Raw genomic sequence first — 19,379 nt, 5'->3', positions numbered from 1 at the left:
CTGTTTATATTTAGTTTCAGAAATTGATGTTTGGTTGGAAGGAAGGAAAAAGGATGTGGGGATGAGTAATGAAAAGCACAATTTAATGCTGTGGTTGTGTATCTGGACATTTGGATAGCTGTTTTGATGTCCTTGATAGTATTCCAACAGAAGCAGGGCTTCTGGACTGGTGGAATCCAGCACTCCGTCGTGCCTCTCCCTGCCACGCCCAAAGTAAGAGTGTGCCTTGGTGTTTATTCTCAGAGAGTCTGGTAAAATAAAAGTCATATGCAATCAAGAATTATAAAATGATATAAAATGTAATTTATATATTTCATATCAAAATGTAGGTCCCTCTAATTGCATATGAGGAGTTATGTCCTTATATGATATCTGATTTCATTCATCAGAGAAAATGTGCAACACTAAATTATACATTGTTTCATTCGTTCATTCACAAATGTGTCTTCTATGATTATATTGTGCTAAGCATATCATAATCTATATGCTCAGGAAAACAGTGACAAAATATTTTGCTATAGTACATGTTCTCATGAAGTCTCAATACTCATGGAGAAGGCTGGTTTCAGAAAGAAAAGCGCTTTTTAATGATACTGGCAATAATTCCACATTCTGAGAAGCTAGTGGGTTTTATCAGTCAGGACAGACAAGATCCAGGTTTTGCTACAATAACAAACAACTCCTACTTCTCAGCTGATTAATGCAACAGAAACTCCTTGCTCACTCTGCAGGTTTATCCAGCAGGTGGCTCCGTCCCTTATTACTCTGGGGCACAGGTTCACAGGGAGAGGAGAAGTACCAACTATTAAATTCACTAGCTCACAAAACGCATTTTGCTTGTGATCACAATCCTTTGGAGCTGGCTGCTTGGCCCTGGCCTGCCAACAGCAGCCAAGCTTCAATCTTCAGCGTTTAGAGTGGAGACAGAAGTAAGACCAGGGGTCTGCAAGAATGACATAGGGACAGTGGCTCTGTATTCTCATAGATGAATTTCCATGTAACTCACAGTGCTCCTTATCCTAGTTCATACATTATTCAATACCTCCTACAAATGGAAAACGTGTCCCCTGAGCCAAGTTGGCACATACTTTTTAGCCACTAAATCATTTTTTGTGTTGCTTTTCTTTTTCTTTTTTCTTTTATCTCTTTCACTGTATACCCAATGTTTGGCCTCCAGCAATTATTGACTAAATGGATTAATCTTTGGCACATGCTTGGACCTGATAGTGATGGAACTTAGATCAGTGTGTTCCATGGAAATTCCTTAATACTTAAAGAAAAGTGTGTACCAAATAAATTTGAAACAAGTTTCAATATATACCTCCCCTTAGACATCCATTATGAATGTAAGTATATTATGAAATTTAATTAAAAAAATAAAAATTTTTAATTAAGGTGTTAGGAGTCAGAATAGCCTTTACTCTTCATGGCTTATGACAGAAAGGGAAGAGAAAGGTCCTGTTGGGTGTTGGTAATGTTCTATTTTTTATCTGAATGCTGTTGATATGGGTGTGTTCAATTTCGGAAAATTTATCAAACTGCAGCTTTTTGATTAGCATATTTCATGTTTCTTATACTTCAATATAATGTGAATATATGTAGATTTTTCCAGAGAGAGATTTTTCCAGGGAAAAATCCAGGAGATTTTTCCAGGAGAGCTATGTGTAGATTTTTTCCACAGCTTTCAGCAGATTTGCAAAGGAGTTCCTGCCTCAAAATTAATGGCAACCACTGAATTGGAGAAAAAAGATCAGATCTTGAATGGCGTGAGGTTCGTGGGTTGACTAGTAAACTTTTTTTTCTGGATTTTTCTAAATTGAAAAAAAAATAAGAGTTTGGTTGTGAAATATAGGGGTTTGCTGTAGTTTATTTTAATTTTTTAAATTAATTTTAGTTAAAATTTATATATTTCTGGACCTCAAATTCCTGTAACTCTGTAATGGTGATGATAATATATACTTACTGGGTTATTGCTTCCTTATATAAAGCTCTAGTCTAATACCTACCTTATAATAAATAAATGGCAGATATTATTGTTGCTGATGTTTTTCTCTACTGTATCATAACTCAAGATGAATCTCAAATTCTTTTTACCAGGAAAGAGACACATTTTTTTAATTAAATTTTTAAGAGAAAATTGGGACAGTTGTGTGGATTAGTTGATTTAAACATCTGCTTTGGGTTCAGGTCATGATCCAAGGTCCTGGGATCAAGTCCTGCACTGAGCTCCTTGCTGGGCAAGGAGCCTGATTCTCCCTCTGCCTGTTGCTCCCCTTGCTTGTTTCTGTTAAATAATTGTCTTTTTAAAAAAAATAAGGGAAAATTATTATTCACATGGATTTTCATAAAATTCCATTAATGCATTAAGAAATCATGAAATATTTATCTTCCTAAATTTTATGTTAATAAAATTTTAAAAATCCAACCAAAAAAAATTAAAGGCTGATAGGTTAGGCAAAGTACAATTAACAAAAATATACACAGATTGCGAAGAAAAGTACAAAAACGAGAAAATTGTTGACAAACCCTATGACAACTCAAAGTTTAACTTTCTTAATACGCTAAGAGGTCTTATAAATCAACTGTAAAAATAACTATAAGCTCAATACCAAAACAAAACAAAACAAAACAAAAAGCAAATAACCAGGTATTTCACAGATAGAGAAATACAAATACACTTAACCTCTTTCATAAAGAACCACACATTAAAACTATCGTGAGGGACCCCACTTTCCCTAGCTCTTCTATATAAATTTGCATGTTTCCATCCTAATGAGATTCCAGCATGGTTGGCCTGGAGATCCCACAATGAGGGGCTCTGTACTCAGAAAGTACATTTCACTGGTCACCTGCATAAGCAGATTCCTATCTTCTCCTCCACAAATGCTTTATATATTGTCTTCTCATCATTGTCTTTGGGAAGAATTAATTAGAATCACATATGCAAACTGCATGAATATTTAATGTAGAAATATTTTCTAAAGTGTGATTCAGAGAGCTGTAGCTCTCTGGGATGAAAATAGTGGAATCTCTAAAGATCTAAAAGTAAATATGTTTCAAAAACTAAAATATAGAGAAACAAGGAAATAGCAAAAAACATTAATGAGAAATTTTCATGAATTCCACAAAGGTGACAAGACTGAAAAATGCTAGTGTGAAATAAATACAAATGGAACAACCTCTCAAATATAAAGCATTAAAGACTGACTTTAAGAGACACGATTAAAGCCAGAAGAAAAGTTCAAGATAAGTAACACCTTGTATGGTACAGATGCCAATCAGCCAGAGTTAATCAATACCAACAAGCAGGGTCATTCTGATGTGTCAGCTCTGTTTGGAACACAACATAACAAAGAGGTTTCCAAATAGAATAAAGGACAAAATTACATCAGATGACGTAAACACAAGGAAAAAATTTCTTTAGAAAGTAATGGTTGACTTGAATTTGCACAGAACAGATAATTCACATTCTCAAAAAATAGATGATAGATAGGTAGATGATATAAAGGAAATAGACAGGTAAGGGATATATAGATGATTGATAGTAGATTAGATAAAAAGATAGATGATAGATGATAGAAGATAGATTTTGGAATTATAGAAAATTCCTAGCATCATAAGCAGTATAAATTAATGTAACATGGAGATGTTATTCTTACAAATTACCTAAGTATTTAAAAAATAACTATAAAAAAGTGTAACTATGAAAGTATACTTTATATATTTTATATACTTTATATACTTAGAAAATTATACTTTAGCATAACTATAAAAGTTATATTAACAAGTATAACTATAAAAATAACCATAAAAATGCAACATCTAGTGTGGGAATGTTCTGAAATTGTTCATCAAGTCTCCCACGCCAGGGTTAGTTATCAGTTGGGAAAATTATATCACATTAGGTCACTTAATGACTCCCATCTTGGAATTTCCATGATAAATTAGCTCCTTAGAAACAAAATATTATCTTATGAGGAGTTTTGCAAAGAAAGTTTTAGAAATGTGAGGAATAACTTAATTTAATGTATTTGTTCCATGACGCAAGTTTGGAAATTACAGACCAAGTTGTATTTATTGCAAATCTAGTTGCAAAAAGAGTAAACAAACAGTCACACAATGTGTCTGCTCTGCTGAGATTATCAGAAAAGAAAAAAAAGTTAATCTGTATATTAAAATGAAAAAATTAGAAAAGATTTTGTAAATTATTAATACTGCATTATTTTTCCATAATGGTTTTGGGCTCTGGTAGTGTTGCCAGGTCTACTCGGCAAAGAGTCTCCTAAAGTTCCTCTCTCCTCCTCCCTCTGCCACTCCCCTTCTTTACTTACAAATAAATAAATAAGTCTTCTTAAATTAAAAAAATAAATAAAATGGAACCTGTCATTTGAGCTCAAATGACAGTATAAAATCCTTATATTATCTTCACTAATTTTTGATAGTTAAACCCAGAACAATTGTTGTTTTGGATTTCTCTAAGCACCGATTTCCTAGAAAATAATTTAGTAGTATTAAGTAATAATACAAATAAATAAGATCTTTGTTTCTAGACTATTATGAGAACTGTCTACCAGTTCAATATCTCCAGAGTGCTTGAACATTACCCAAGCATTGCTGGAACTCCAAATTTGTCTAGCTGCCCTTATGATGGCTTTTAGCTTTCCTTTCTTGAGATACTTAGTCCATTAGACTCGTCCTTGCTCTCAGGCCAGGTGTACATCGTCAATCAATATTGCGTGGATCAGGGCTTCAGAGGCCGTAGCATCCTGGTCCAACCATGCCTTCGTTTTATTTCTGATCTCAGCTCTGCCTCATTCCTAAAAGTCCTGCCATCTGTCTGCTCATCTTTCTTCAGCAGCCACAAAGCTGTCAAGCTTTATTTTCTCAGGACTCCTTTCTCCAGAGGATATCTTTCAACTTCTCAGGAGCTAGATTTGTTGTTGTTGTTTTGGAAACTGCTCTTCGAAACTGTTTTTTTCTCAAAGGAAGATTGTTTATGCAACGCTGGGCACAGCCCCATATCTTCCTTGGTGCATTAAACCAGTCCTTGTGCCACAGGAAGAACATTCCATATGTTCACTGACCCCTTTACAGGCTCAGTCAGGCTCCATTGTCCTCCAGAGCTTCATTTAGGTTGAGGTTCCCATGGTACCATGACCTCCTTATGCAGATTGCCTAATTCAAGTAACCGTAGCTTTCCAAAAATCTTCTATCCAATTCAATATTAAGTTCAGGATGATTTCAACTGCAAGTAACAGAAACCCCAATAAAATCAATTTGAATAATGAAAGGGTTTATTATGTCATAGAAACAGAACATAGGGATGATGTCATTTCAGGGCCAGTTAACTCAGTTGTCCCTATCAGAGTGGGGAGGAACAGAGGATGAAGGTGTTTACAGGAAAAGACTGAGAGAAAGGACAAGGAAGGTTAAGAGCTAAAGATCAAGCATCTAAAATGAGAGAAGAAACTGAGAATCCCAGGATGGGTTGATTGCAGAGTAACATCCTGGAAGACGAAGGGGCCCAGACCAAACCATTCTCAGTGCGAGAGGAGATGAAGGAACAAAGGGAGGTTGCCAGTCTGGAGCCCTCTATCAAGGAAGTAAAGGGTGGTTGAGTTGGTTAAGCCCTGCCTTCGGCTGGGGTCATGATCCCAGGGTTCAAGTCCTGCATCGGGCTTCTTGCTCAGTGAACAGCCTGCTTCTCTTTTTGCCTCTGCTTCCCACTCTGCCTGCTTGTGCTCCCTCTATCTTTCTCTTTCTCTCTGACAAATAAATAAATAAATAAATATCTTAAAAAAAAAAAAAAAAAAAAAACGGCTGGAAAAGTTGGAGACGTGCAACCACAGGAACATTGCAGTTGTTTCACAAGAATAAAAGGCTGTGGGTCTACATCCCAAGACGTTGGTGACTTCATTCCACTTTTACCTTGATTCATTCAGCTACACTGTCATCCCTGTGTCCAGCTGTGGACAGGAGTACAGTGTTGGTGGAGCTGTGGGGAAACAACCGTTTTAGCTCAGTAATGCTGACCCGTCCTATGCTGCTGTACTCATAAGTGCTCTCTGGTAGACGATGTTGTGTGCCTGTAAAAATAAAGCCTCTGTATGCCCTTTGACCCAGCATTGCCATAGATGCATTTACTCTGGCACACACAAAAATAGTGTGTGAGGAGAGTTTATCACACTGTTGTCTATAATGACAGAAGCTTCTAAATAATACAAGGGTCTTTCAGTAAGAAACTGGTTTAGTAAATGGTATCTCAGTCCTTCTGTGATATATTATATGACTTTTTTTTAAAATATTTTATTTATTTATCAGAGAGAGAGAGGGGGAGAGAGCGAGCACAGGCAGACAAGAATGGCAGGCAGAGGCAGAGGCAGAGGGAGAAGCAGGCTCCCCACTGAGCAAGGAGCCCGATGTGGGACTCGATCCCAGGACGCCGGGATCATGACCTGAGCCGAAGGCAGCTGCTTAACCAACTGAGCCACCCAGGCGTCCCTATTATATGACTTTTTAAAAGGATTTGATAGAACTAAATATTCTAATATGAAATAACTTCTCAATATTAATATCAAGTGAATAAAGCAAGGTTTATAAGAATGCTCATATCCTTGATTGAAAAAAAGGCTGTGTTTGTATATCCACTCAGAATATCTTTGGAAAGAACCCAAGAAACAGAAAACAGAATCACCTTTGGCTAGGAGATCTAGATACCTCTCTTATAACATAAGAATGAATCAGTAAATCTCCTATAAACATATACACAGAACTATCTGTCTTTATGGTTTGCCAAACTCCTAGTTTAGGCTTAACTTTTAAATTTTTCTTTCATTTTTGCACAATAGTTATAGTAGCTCCAGACATCTCATCCTCACCCAATAATATCTAAAGCGCTTGAATGTTTTCTAGAATACATGTAATTTCAAAATTGCCATAAATTTTCAGGGTAAAAACCAATGCAAAAGGTTTACAATTCTGCATGTAAAGAGTTTGGAAGTTGCCATTTATCTTAACAGCAAGTAATAAGCTAAACTGATTTAAAAATTGCAATTCTTCTTCAATAAAAGAGGGGAGGGGAAAGGGCAAGCTACTGCCCCTTAGATTGGAGAGACAGGTGAATGCAGGCCATCATGGCTTCTCACAGCAGAAACTCAGGAGCAGAAACAAAGTTGGGTACAAGTGCTGGGGTAGGAAAATAAGAACTATAATTGACGAATTGCTGGAGGCTCAGGCCAGACAAATCTGAGAGTTAAAATCTCCAGGGAGACTAGTCATAGAGGAACCCTACAATATTACAAGATTTATTTCTAGGAGCTTGACCAGGTTCTCTATAGTAAATATCAGAGAAAAATTCTCTCGGGTTTTCAGCAGGAAGGGAAAAGGAATCATCTTGAAACAGACCACTCTATTCTTCTTAAAAAGGACTGTCATCAAAAGAAACTGGGTAAGTAGAGCCTACCCTGCTGTGGTTTTATGAGATCTTGATGTGGGAAAGGAAAATACCAACTGCAGCATTCTGGAAAATCCTCTCTAAAGGTGGTGGGGGACTGACAAGCGCTTGGGAAGTTCACAGAATACAGGCAGAGCTCACTGAAAAACTGAAACCTAGTTATAGATGTAGAAACTTTCCCTTCCTTCACACCTCACAAACATCTTACTCAAGGGCTCTTTACAATAGTTACTTCTGCTCAGTACAGCATGTCTGTCTATCAAGAAAAAAATCAGAATACACACCAAAAGCAAAAAACACAGTTTGAAGAGACAAAACAAGTATCAGATTCAGATGTGAAAGGACTGTTGAAATTATCCAAGTGAGAATTTAAAACCATGATTAACATGCAAAGAGCTCCTTTAGATAAAGTAGTCATCATGCAAGATCAAATGGGCAATGTAAACAAAGAGATGGAAACCCCAAGAAAGAAGCAAAAAGAAATGTTAGAGATTAAAAAAAAAAAAGTATAACTGTAACGAAGAACTCCTTTTATGAGATCATTAGTAGATTGGCCATGGTTGAGCAAAGAATCTCTGAGATAGAGAATATATCAATAGAATCTTTGAAAATCAAAAAGTAAAGAGAACACTGAGAAAAGAAAAAAAATGAAAAAAAAAAACCCACAAAGTAGGGATTGTGAGACAATTATAAAAGTTATAATAAACTTTTACAAAAATATTGTATACTTTTACTTGGAATACCAAAAGGGAAAAAAGAGAAAGACAAGAGCATCAGAGATTTTTGAATCAAAAAAGGCTAAAAATGTCTTCAAAATGATATTAGATACCAAATTACAGATTCAGGAAGGTCAGAGAATATCAGTAAGGTCAATTCCTTTCCCAACCCCCAAAACAAACTACACTAAGGCATATTAATTTCAAATTACAGAATCAAAGAGAAAGAAAAAAGAATCCTGGATGAAGTTCATGGCAGGGTGGGGTGGGGGAGTCTTACTTGTACAGAAACAAAGATAAAGATTATATCCAACTTCTCAGAAATCATGCAAAATGAAGACAGTGGGGTGAGATACTTAGAATGTTGAGGGAAAGAAAGCCCCAATGAAATCTTGTACCCTATGAATTTATCCTTCAATTGTGAAGGACAAATAGTTTCTCAGACAAGTAGAAAGTAAATGAATTTATTACCAAGTAGAAATTTATTACAAGTAGAAAGTAAAAGAATGTATTGCCTTGTAAGAAATGTTAAAAGGAGTTCTATGGAAAAGAGGAAAATAATATGGGTCAGAAGCTTAGATTTACTTAAAGAAAGGAAGACATAAAGTTGTCTTTATTTGCAGCTGACATGATAGTCTATAAAGAAAATTTTAAAATGAACACAAAAACTGCTGAAATTACTAAGCAAATATAGTAAGGCGTCAGAACACAAGGTTAATATGGAGAAGTTAATTACTTTTCTATATATCAACAAGGAATGAGTGGAATTTGAAATTAAAAACACAATACAATTTATATTAAAATCCTCAAAACGGAAATGCTATGCATAAATCTAACAAAATATGTACAAGACTTATGTGAAAAACCACAACACTTTGATGAAAGAAATCAAAGAACTACTAAATGAATGCAGTGATAGCCCATGCTCATGGATAGGAAGACTCAGTATTATCAAGATGTAAGTTCTTCCCAATTTGATCTATAGATTTAATGCAATTGTAGTCAAAATCCCAGCAAGTTATTTTATTGATATTAAAAATCTGATTCTAAGGTTTAGAGTATGGAAAGAAAAAAATACAGAATAAACAACATAATATTAAGAAAAAAGAATAAACTTGGAGAATTGATACTATCTGACTTCAAGACTGAATATAAAGCTACACTAATCAAGAAAACATGATATTTCTGGTAGAATAGACAAACAGAACAACAAGGCAGGATGGAAAGCCCAGAAATAGATTGTTATAGATACAGTTAACTGGTCTTTGCTTAAGGATCAAAGGCAATGCAATGGAGCAAAGATTTTTTTTTTAACCAATGGAACAAGTGGACATTTCCATACAACTAAAGGGCATGAGACACAGTACAAAAATTTAAAAATAGATCAAATATAAAATGCAAAACTAGAAAACTAGAAAATACAGAGTAGAAAACTTACACGTCCTTGGGTATTGGCCTTTTTAAATACAAAACCAAAGGCACAATCCATGAAAGAAATAACTGTGATCTGGACTTTATTAAAGTTAAATTCTTCAGCTCTGCTAAAGAAAATGTGAAGAGAATGAAAAGACAAGCCACAGACTGGGCAAAATATTTGCCACAGGTACATCTGATGAAAGACAATTACCCTAATCTACAACAAACTCTTGAAATTCAAAATAAGAAAACAGGCAACCTCAATAAAAGATTGGCCAAAGATCTTAATTGACAGTTTACTGAAGAAGATATACACAGATGGCAAATAAGTATATAAAAAGATGTTCCATGTCATCTGTCATCAGGGAAGTGCTCATTCAACAGTAACATGATACCACTACACTTAGGATGGCCAGAAGTTGTGACACTGACATCAAATGTTAGCAAGGATGTGGAGCAATGGGGCTTCCATTTGTTGCTGGAAGGAATGCAAAAATGATATATCTACTTTGAGACACAGTCCAGCGGTTTCTCAGAAAAATATGCATACTCTTGCCATACAGTCCAGAAGTCACTGTCCTTGGTACTTACCCAAAGGAGCTGAAAATATATGTCCACACATACTCACATAAAAAATTTATGGTATCTTTATCCATACTTGACAGAACTTGGGAAAAACCAAGATGTCCTTCGGTAGGTAAAGGGATAAATAAACTGCGGTACATCCCGACAATGCAGTATTATCTGTGATAAAAATAAATACAATAAAGCCATGAAAAGACATGCTGATACCTTAAATCACTGTAGTAAGTGAAAGGAGTCAATCTGAAAAGGCTATGCACCGTATGATTCCAAATATATGGCATTCTGGTAAAGGCAAACCTATGGAAACAATAGAAAGTTCAGTGGTTGCCAGGGTGGGGAGGGGAGATGAATAGGCAGAGCGTGGGTTTTTTTTTTTTTTTGAGAATATGTAACCATTTATTTCTTTTTTAATTGTACTTCTATAACCATTTGCATTTTTCTTTTTTTTTAATTTTTTATTTTTTATAAACATATATTTTTATCCCCAGGGGTACAGGTCTGTGAATTGCCAGGTTTACACACTTCACAGCACTCACCAAAGCAAATACCCTCCCCAATGTCCATAACCCCACCCCCCTTCTTTCAACCCCCTCCCCCCAGCAACCCTCAGTTTGTTCTGTGAGATTAAGAGTCACCTATGGTTTGTCTCCCTCCCAATCCCATCTTGTTTCAGAGCGTGGGTTTTTAAAATACTGAAAATGCTCTATATGATATTATAATGATGGATATTTCATTATACACTTGTCCTAACCCATAGAATGGTCAACTCCAAGAGTGAACTGCAAGGTCAACCACAGACTTTGGGTGCTATGATGCACCCATAGAGGTTCATTCCTTCATTAGAAATGCAGCATTCTGGTGAGTAATGTTGATGATGGGGGAGGCTGTGTCTGCATGAGGGTGGGGGGGTACATGAGAAATCTTTGTACCTCCCATTGCATTTTCTTGTAAACCTAAAACTGCTCTAAAACCTAAAATCTTTAAAAAAATAATGAATGGGAAGCTTTCAAAGGATTTGAAGTAGCACATATATCTAATATTAGTCTTAAAAATTAGTTGTCAGTGTAGGTAACAAATGGAGGTGTCAATATTGGCTCTTGCTGGTAGCCAGGTGAGACCTTCTTGGTGTAAAATTTAGTGTTATTAGTGGTGATAAAACAGTAGATAGTGTATCGAGGAGGTATTATCCAGTGGCCCAGGGGAGTGACTGGATATGTGAGGGGCATTGTGTGGGGTATCAAGAATAATCGCCAAGTTCCCTGCTTGCCATGTGAAATGCACGATGTTGTTACTCACTTAGAGTGGAAGGGTGGTATCAGTTTTAAACAACTGAGTGTTATATGCCCATTGGATACCCAGTAAATGAGATGAATTGGGAATTGAGCTTATATATATGATATAACATTATACATTATATATATACTATATATTTATATATTAAACACACACACAGTCTATCATCATTATTCATGTATCCATAGTTGTAAATCTATGTATTTGCTAAAATTTACTTGCAAACCCTAAATCAACATTTGGAAGTGCTTTCATAGTGATTCACAGACATGACAAAAGTGGCAAAAATTTTGTGTTACCTAAAGGTCACTCTCTCAGCTGAAGTCAAACAAGGCAACTTCTTGTTTCAGCTCTCAAGCGTTAAATAAGTGTCCTTCTTTATGTTTACGTGGTTGCACATTTTCACATATTTGTGCTTCTTTGGTGTCATTTTGTTATTTAAAATGGCCTCCATGTGTAGTGCTGAGGTCCTGTCTAGCATTCAAGAAGACTGTGGTGGGCTTTACCAGAGAAGAAACGTGTTGCATAAGCTTGTCCATGCATGAGTTATGCTGTTGATGTGAGTTCAATGGCAGTAAATCAACAGTAGACATTCAAGAAAGTGTCTTTAAATGGAAACAACTTTTTCATGATTTTTTAAAAGTTTTTCATATATATATATATATATATATTTAGATTTTTATTTATTTATTTGACAGAGAGACACATGGTGAGAGAGAGAACACAAGCAGGAGAGTGGGAAAGGGGAAAAGCAGGGTCTCTGCTGAGTCGGAAGCAGGATGTGGTGCTTGAACCCCGGACCGTGGGATCGTAACCTGAGCTGAAGGCAGACACTTAAGGAATGAACCACACAGACGCCCCAAAGTTTTTCTTATATTTTTGAGTTGATGAAATATTGTAATGAGAGGCTGGGAGAAACAACCTTGTGTCTCCGCCAGGGAACAATGGTTCAGGGTTCACTAACTCAGTATTCATGACAACATTCTAGGACATAATCACTGTGAATAGTGAGACTTGGGTGTGACGGTACATATGCCAACAAATCCCTTTGCATGGCACTGGGGGAGATTATATCTATGTGCTCAGAGAAGTGAGACACCGTGAAAGAGCTGAAAATTTCAAAATGTCAAGATCTGGTAGAGAATGCACAGACCAAACAGGAGAACCATGCACATGTGGGGCAGACGCATTGTCAGTTTCTACCTTTTTTCTTTATACATAAAGATTCAAAATAAATGTTCCCTGAATTCAAATCTTTTACTGGTTAAATTTTTTTAAGTGTTGTAAAGTCTATTGTTGGCCAAGCTCTAGGTGCATGAGTAGTTTGTGTCATAACATGCCCTCATTCTCTCAGAGAAAAATATAAAAAACAAAATTTACAAAGTTTAAAAAGAAAAAAGTCATTCACTTTTTCCTGGTAATCCTACTTACAGGACTTTATCTCAAGGTAATTTTTTTTTAAAGATTTTATTTATTTATTTGATAGGCAGAGATCTCAAGTAGACAGAGAGAAAGAGGAGGAAGCAGGCTCCCCGCTCAGCAGAGAGCCCGATTTGGGGCTCGATCTCAGGTCCCCGAGATCATGACCTGAGCCGAAGGCAGAGGCTTTAACCCACTGAAACATCCAGGCGCCCCTCAAGGTATTTCTTAATAGACCAAAAATAAAGAACTAAAATTACGTATCATAGAAACATCTGCATAATTTCATGGAAATCTCCTTATTTAAAGTTTATATATCCCTTTCAACAAAATGGTAGGGGTATTATATAAATATATACATTTGGTATGGAAAAATGCCAGTTGAAATTTTTATATACTTTAGAAGGCATTTTAATGTAATTAACATATATGTAAACTAATATATAAATATTATTGCTTTTGGAAATAATGTAAATATTATATATTGTTTTAAAACATTTCTTGGTACTTTCTAGTATATGAATTCATTTGGGTTTTGATGGTTCTGAATAATTCGAATTTTGCGTAAATTTAAAATACTGCTCCCTTACCCCTGTGATTTTTAAACTTGCATTACATAAAATTTCAAAAATAGACAACAGAAGATAAGAAGAATTTAGAAACCACTTTCAGGGGGGAGGAGTCAAGATGGCGGAGAAGTAGCAGGCCGAGACTACTTCAGCTAGCCGGAGATCAGCTAGATAGCTTATCTAAAGATTGCAAACACCTGAAAATCCATCGGCAGATTGAAGAGAAGAAGAACAGCAATTCTGGAAACAGAAAACAACCACTTTCTGAAAGGTAGGACCGGCGGAGAAGTGAATCCAAAGCGACGGGAAGATAGACCCCGGGGGGAGGGGCCGGCTCCCGGCAAGCGGCGGAGCAACCGCGCACAAAATCAGGACTTTTAAAAGTCTGTTCCGCTGAGGGACATCGCTCCAGAGGCTACCCGGGGCAAAGCCCACACGGGGTCAGCGTGGCCTCAGGTCCCGCAGGGTCACAGAAGGATCGGGGGTGTCTGAGTGTCGCAGAGCTTGCGGGTATTGGAACGGGAAAGCCGGCTACAGACACAGAGCTGACAGTAAGCTCGCAGCTCGGGGTGACCTTGAACCGGTCGCAGGCTCGGTGAGCTCGGAGTGCGGCCGGAGGTCAGGCAGACAGGAGTAACTGGGCGCGGTTCTCTGAGGGCGCACTGAGGAGTGCGGCCCTGGGCTCTCGGCTCCTCCAAGCTGGAGACCAGGAGGCCGCCATTTGTATTCCCGTCCTCCGAACTCTACAGAAAGCGCTTAGGGAACAAAAGCTCCTGAAAGCAAACCCAAGCGGATTACTCACCCCGGCCCCGGGTAAGGGCGGTGCAATTCCGCCTGGGGCAAAGACACTTGAGAATCACTACAACAGGCCCCTCCCCCAGAAGATCAACAAGAAATTCAGCCGAGACCAAGTTCACCTACCAAAGAGTGCGGTTTCAATACCAAGGAGAGCAGCAGAATTCTAGAGGAGGAGAAAGCAAAGCACGGAACTCATGGCTTTTGCCCTGTGATTTTTTTTAGTCTTGCGGTTAATTTAATTTTTTTCTTTTTCATTTTTTGTTTTTTTTTCTCGCCTTCGGGTAAAATTTTTTTTTAACTGTTACCTTTTTCTTTTTTAACGATTTTTTACTAGTTTATCTAATACCTATATTTTTTCTTTTTTATATTTTTCTTAGGTGTTTTCTTTTTTTTAAAATTCTTTTCTTTTTTTTTCTTTCTTTTTTCTTTTCTTTTTTTTTTCTTTTTTTTCTTTCTTCCATTTTGAACCTCTTTTTATCCCCTTTCTCCCCCCTCACGATTTGGGATCTCTTCTAATTTGGTTAAAGCATATTTTCCTGGGGTTGTTGCAACCCTTTTAGTATTTTACTTGCCCCCTCATATACTCTTCTCTAGGACAAAATGACAAGACGGAAAAATTCAACACAAAAAAAAGAACAAGAGGCAGTACCGAAGGCTAGGGACCTAATCAATACAGACATTGGTAATATGTCAGATCTAGAGTTCAGAATGACAATTCTCAAGGTTCTAGCCGGGCTCGAAAAAGGCATGGAAGATATTAGAGAAACCCTCTCGAGAGATAAAAGCCCTTTCTGGAGAAATAAAAGAACTAAAATCTAACCAAGTTGAAATCAAAAAAGCTATTAATGAGGTGCAATCAAAAATGGAGGCTCTCACTGCTAGGATAAATGAGGCAGAAGAAAGAATTAGTGATATAGAAGACCAAATGACAGAGAATAAAGAAGCTGAGCAAAAGAGGGACAAACAGCTACTGGACCACGAGGGGAGAATTCGAGAGATAAGTGACACCATAAGACGAAACAACATTAGAATAATTGGGATTCCAGAAGAAGAAGAAAGAGAGAGGTGAGCAGAAGGTATACTAGAGAGAATTATTGGGGAGAATTTCCCCAATATGGCAAAGGGAACGAGCATCAAAATTCAGGAGGTTCAGAGAACACCCCTCAAAATCAATAAGAATAGGCCCACACCCCGTCACCTAATAGTAAAATTTACAAGTCTCAGTGACAAAGAGAAAATCCTGAAAGCAGCCCGGGAAAAGAAGTCTGTAACATACAATGGTAAAAATATTAGATTGGCAGCTGACTTATCCACAGAGACCTGGCAGGCCAGAAAGAGCTGGCATGATATTTTCAGAGCACTAAATGAGAAAAACATGCAGCCCAGAATACTATATCCAGCTAGGCTATCATTGAAAATAGAAGGAGAGATTAAAAGCTTTCAGGACAAACAACAACTGAAAGGAATTGCAAACACCAAACCAGCTCTACAGGAAATCTTGAAAGGAGTCCTCTAAGCAAAGAGAGAGCCTACAAGTGGTAGATCAGAAAGGAACAGAGACCATATACAGTAACAGTCACCTTACAGGCAATACAATGGCACTAAATTCATATCTCTCAATAGTTACCCTGAATGTGAATGGGCTAAATGCCCCTGTCAAAAGACACAGGGTATCAGAATGGATAAAAAAACAAAACCCATCTATATGTTGCCTCCAAGAAACTCATTTTAAGCCCGAAGACACCTCCAGATTTAAAGTGAGGGGGTGGAAAAGAATTTACCATGCTAATGGACATCAGAAGAAAGCAGGAGTGGCAATCCTTATATCAGATCAATTAGATTTTAAGCCAAAGACTATAATAAGAGATGAGGAAGGACACTATATCATACTCAAAGGGTCTGTCCAACAAGAAGATTTAACAATTTTAAATATCTATGTCCCCAACGTGGGAGCAGCCAACTATATAAACCAATTAATAACAAAATCAAAGAAACACATCAACAATAATACAATAATAGTAGGGGACTTTAACACTCCCCTCACTGAAATGGACAGGTCATCCAAGCAAAAGATCAGCAAAGAAATAAAGGCCTTAAACGACACACTGGACCAGATGGACATCACAGATATATTCAGAACATTTCATCCCAAAGCAACAGAATACACATTCTTCTCTAGTGCACATGGAACATTCTCCATAATAGATCACATCCTCGGTCCTAAATCAGGACTCAACCGGTATCAAAAGATTGGGATCATTCCCTGCATATTTTCAGACCACAATGCTCTAAAGCTAGAACTCAACCACAAAAGGAAGTTTGAAAAGAACCAAAATATATGGAGACTAAACAGTATCCTTCTAAAGAATGAATGGGTCAACCGGGAAATTAAAGAAGAATTGAAAAAAATCATGGAAAGAAATGATAATGAAAATACAACGGTTCAAAATCTGTGGGACACAACAAAGGCAGTCCTGAGAGGAAAATATATAGCGGTACAAGCCTTTATCAAGAAACAAGAAAGGTCTCAGGTACACAATCTAACCCTACACCTAAAGGAGCTGGAGAAAGAACAAGAAAGAAACCCTAAGCCTAGCAGGAGAAGAGAAATCATAAAGATCAGAGCAGAAATCAATGAAATAGAAACCAAAAAAACAATAGAACAAATCAACGAAACTAGGAGCTGGTTCTTTGAAAGAACTAATAAAATTGATAAACCCCTGGCCAGACTTATCAAAAAGAAAAGAGAAAGGACCCAAATAAATAAAATCATGAATGAAAGAGGAGAGATCACAACTAACACCAAAGAAATACAAACTATTATAAGAACATACTATGAGCAACTCTACGCCAATAAATTTGACAATCTGGAAGAAATGGATGCATTCCTAGAAACATATAAACTACCACAACTGAACCAGGAAGAAATAGAAAGCCTGAACAGACCCATAACCAGTAAGGAGATTGAAACAGTCATTAAAAATCTCCAAACAAACAAAAGCCCAGGGCAAGACGGCTTCCCGGGGGAATTCTACCAAACATTTAAAGAAGAACTAATTCCTATTCTCCTGAAACTGTTCCAAAAAATAGAAATGGAAGGAAAACTTCCAAACTCATTTTATGAAGCCAGCATCACCTTGATCCCAAAACCAGACAAGGATCCCACCAAAAAAGAGAGCTATATCCTTGATGAACACAGATGCGAAAATACTCAACAAAATACTAGCCAATAGGATTCAACAGTACATTAAAAAGATTATTCACCACGACCAAGTAGGATTTATTCCAGGGCTGCAAGGTTGGTTCAACATCCGCAAATCAGTCAATGTGATACAACACATCAATAAAAGAAAGAACAAGAACCATATGATACTCTCAATAGATGCTGAAAAAGCATTTGACAAAGTACAGCATCCCTTCCTGATCAAAACTCTTCAAAGTGTAGGGATAGAGGGCACATACCTCAATATCATCAAAGCCATCTATGAAAAACCCACCGCAAATATCATTCTCAATGGAGAAAAACTGAAAGCTTTTCCACTAAGGTCAGGAACACGGCAGGGATGTCCATTATCACCACTGCTATTCAACATAGTACTAGAGGTCCTAGCCTCAGCAATCAGACAACAAAAGGAAATTAAAGGCATCCAAATCGGCAAAGAAGAAGTCAAATTATCACTCTTCGCAGATGATATGATACTATATGTGGAAAACCCAAAAGACTCCACTCCAAAACTGCTAGAACTTATACAGGAATTCAGTAAAGTGTCAGGATATAAAATCAATGCACAGAAATCAGTTGCATTTCTCTACACCAACAGCAAGACAGAAGAAAGGGAAATTAAGGAGTCAATCCCATTTACAATTGCACCCAAAACCATAAGATACCTAGGAATAAACCTAACCAAAGGGGCACAGAATCTATACTCAGAAAACTATAAAGTACTCATGAAAGAAATTGAGGAAGACACAAAGAAATGGAAAAATGTTCCATGCTCCTGGATTGGAAGAATAAATATTGTGAAAATGTCTATGCTACCTAAAGCAATCTACACATTTAATGCAATTCCTATCAAAGTACCATCCATCTTTTTCAAAGAAATGGAACAAATAATTCTAAAATTTATATGGAACCAGAAAAGACCTCGAATAGCCAAAGGGATATTGAAAAAGAAAGCCAACGTTGGTGGCATCACAATTCCGGACTTCAAGCTCTATTACAAAGCTGTCATCATCAAGACAGCATGGTACTGGCACAAAAACAGACCCATAGATCAATGGAACAGAATAGAGAGCCCAGAAATAGACTCTCAACTCTATGGCCAACTAATCTTCAACAAAGCAGGAAAGAATGTCCAATGGAAAAAAGACAGCCTCTTCAATAAATGGTGCTGGGAAAATTGGACAGCCACATGCAGAAAAATGAAATTGGACCATTTCCTTACACCACACACAAATAGACTCAAAATGGATGAAGGACCTCAATGTGCGAAAGGAATCCATCAAAATCCTTGAGGAGAACACAGGCAGCAACCTCTTCGACCTCAGCCGCAGCAACATCTTCCTAGGAACAACGCAAAAGGCAAGGGAAGCAAGGGCAAAAATGAACTATTGGGATTTCATCAAGATCAAAAGCTTTTGCACAGCAAAGGAAACAGTTAACAAAATCAAAAGACAACTGACAGAATGGGAGAAGATATTTGCAAACGACATATCAGATAAAGGACTAGTGTCCAGAATCTATAAAGAACTTAGCAAACTCAACACCCAAAGAACAAATAATCCAATCAAGAAATGGGCAGAGGACATGAGCAGACATTTCTGTAAAGAAGACATCCAGATGGCCAACAGACACATGAAAAAGTGCTCCATATCACTCGGCATCAGGGAAATACAAATCAAAACCACAATGCGATATCACCTTACACCAGTCAGAATGGATAAAATCAACAAGTCAGGAAATGACAGATGCTGGCGAGGATGCGGAGAAAGGGGAACCCTCCTACACTGTTGGTGGGAATGCAAGCTGGTGCAACCTCTCTGGAAAACAGCATGGAGGTTCCTCAAAATGTTGAAAATAGAACTGCCCTATGACCCAGCAATTGCACTATTGGGCATTTACCCTAAAGA

This window comes from Mustela putorius, unplaced genomic scaffold (assembly GCF_011764305.1).
Source record: "Mustela putorius furo isolate JIRA1106 unplaced genomic scaffold, ASM1176430v1.1 tig00003845_pilon_pilon_pilon, whole genome shotgun sequence".
NCBI classification, from domain to species: domain Eukaryota; kingdom Metazoa; phylum Chordata; class Mammalia; order Carnivora; family Mustelidae; genus Mustela; species Mustela putorius.
The sequence above is the reverse complement of the archived record's forward strand: the minus strand, read 5'-3'. Positions refer to the sequence as shown.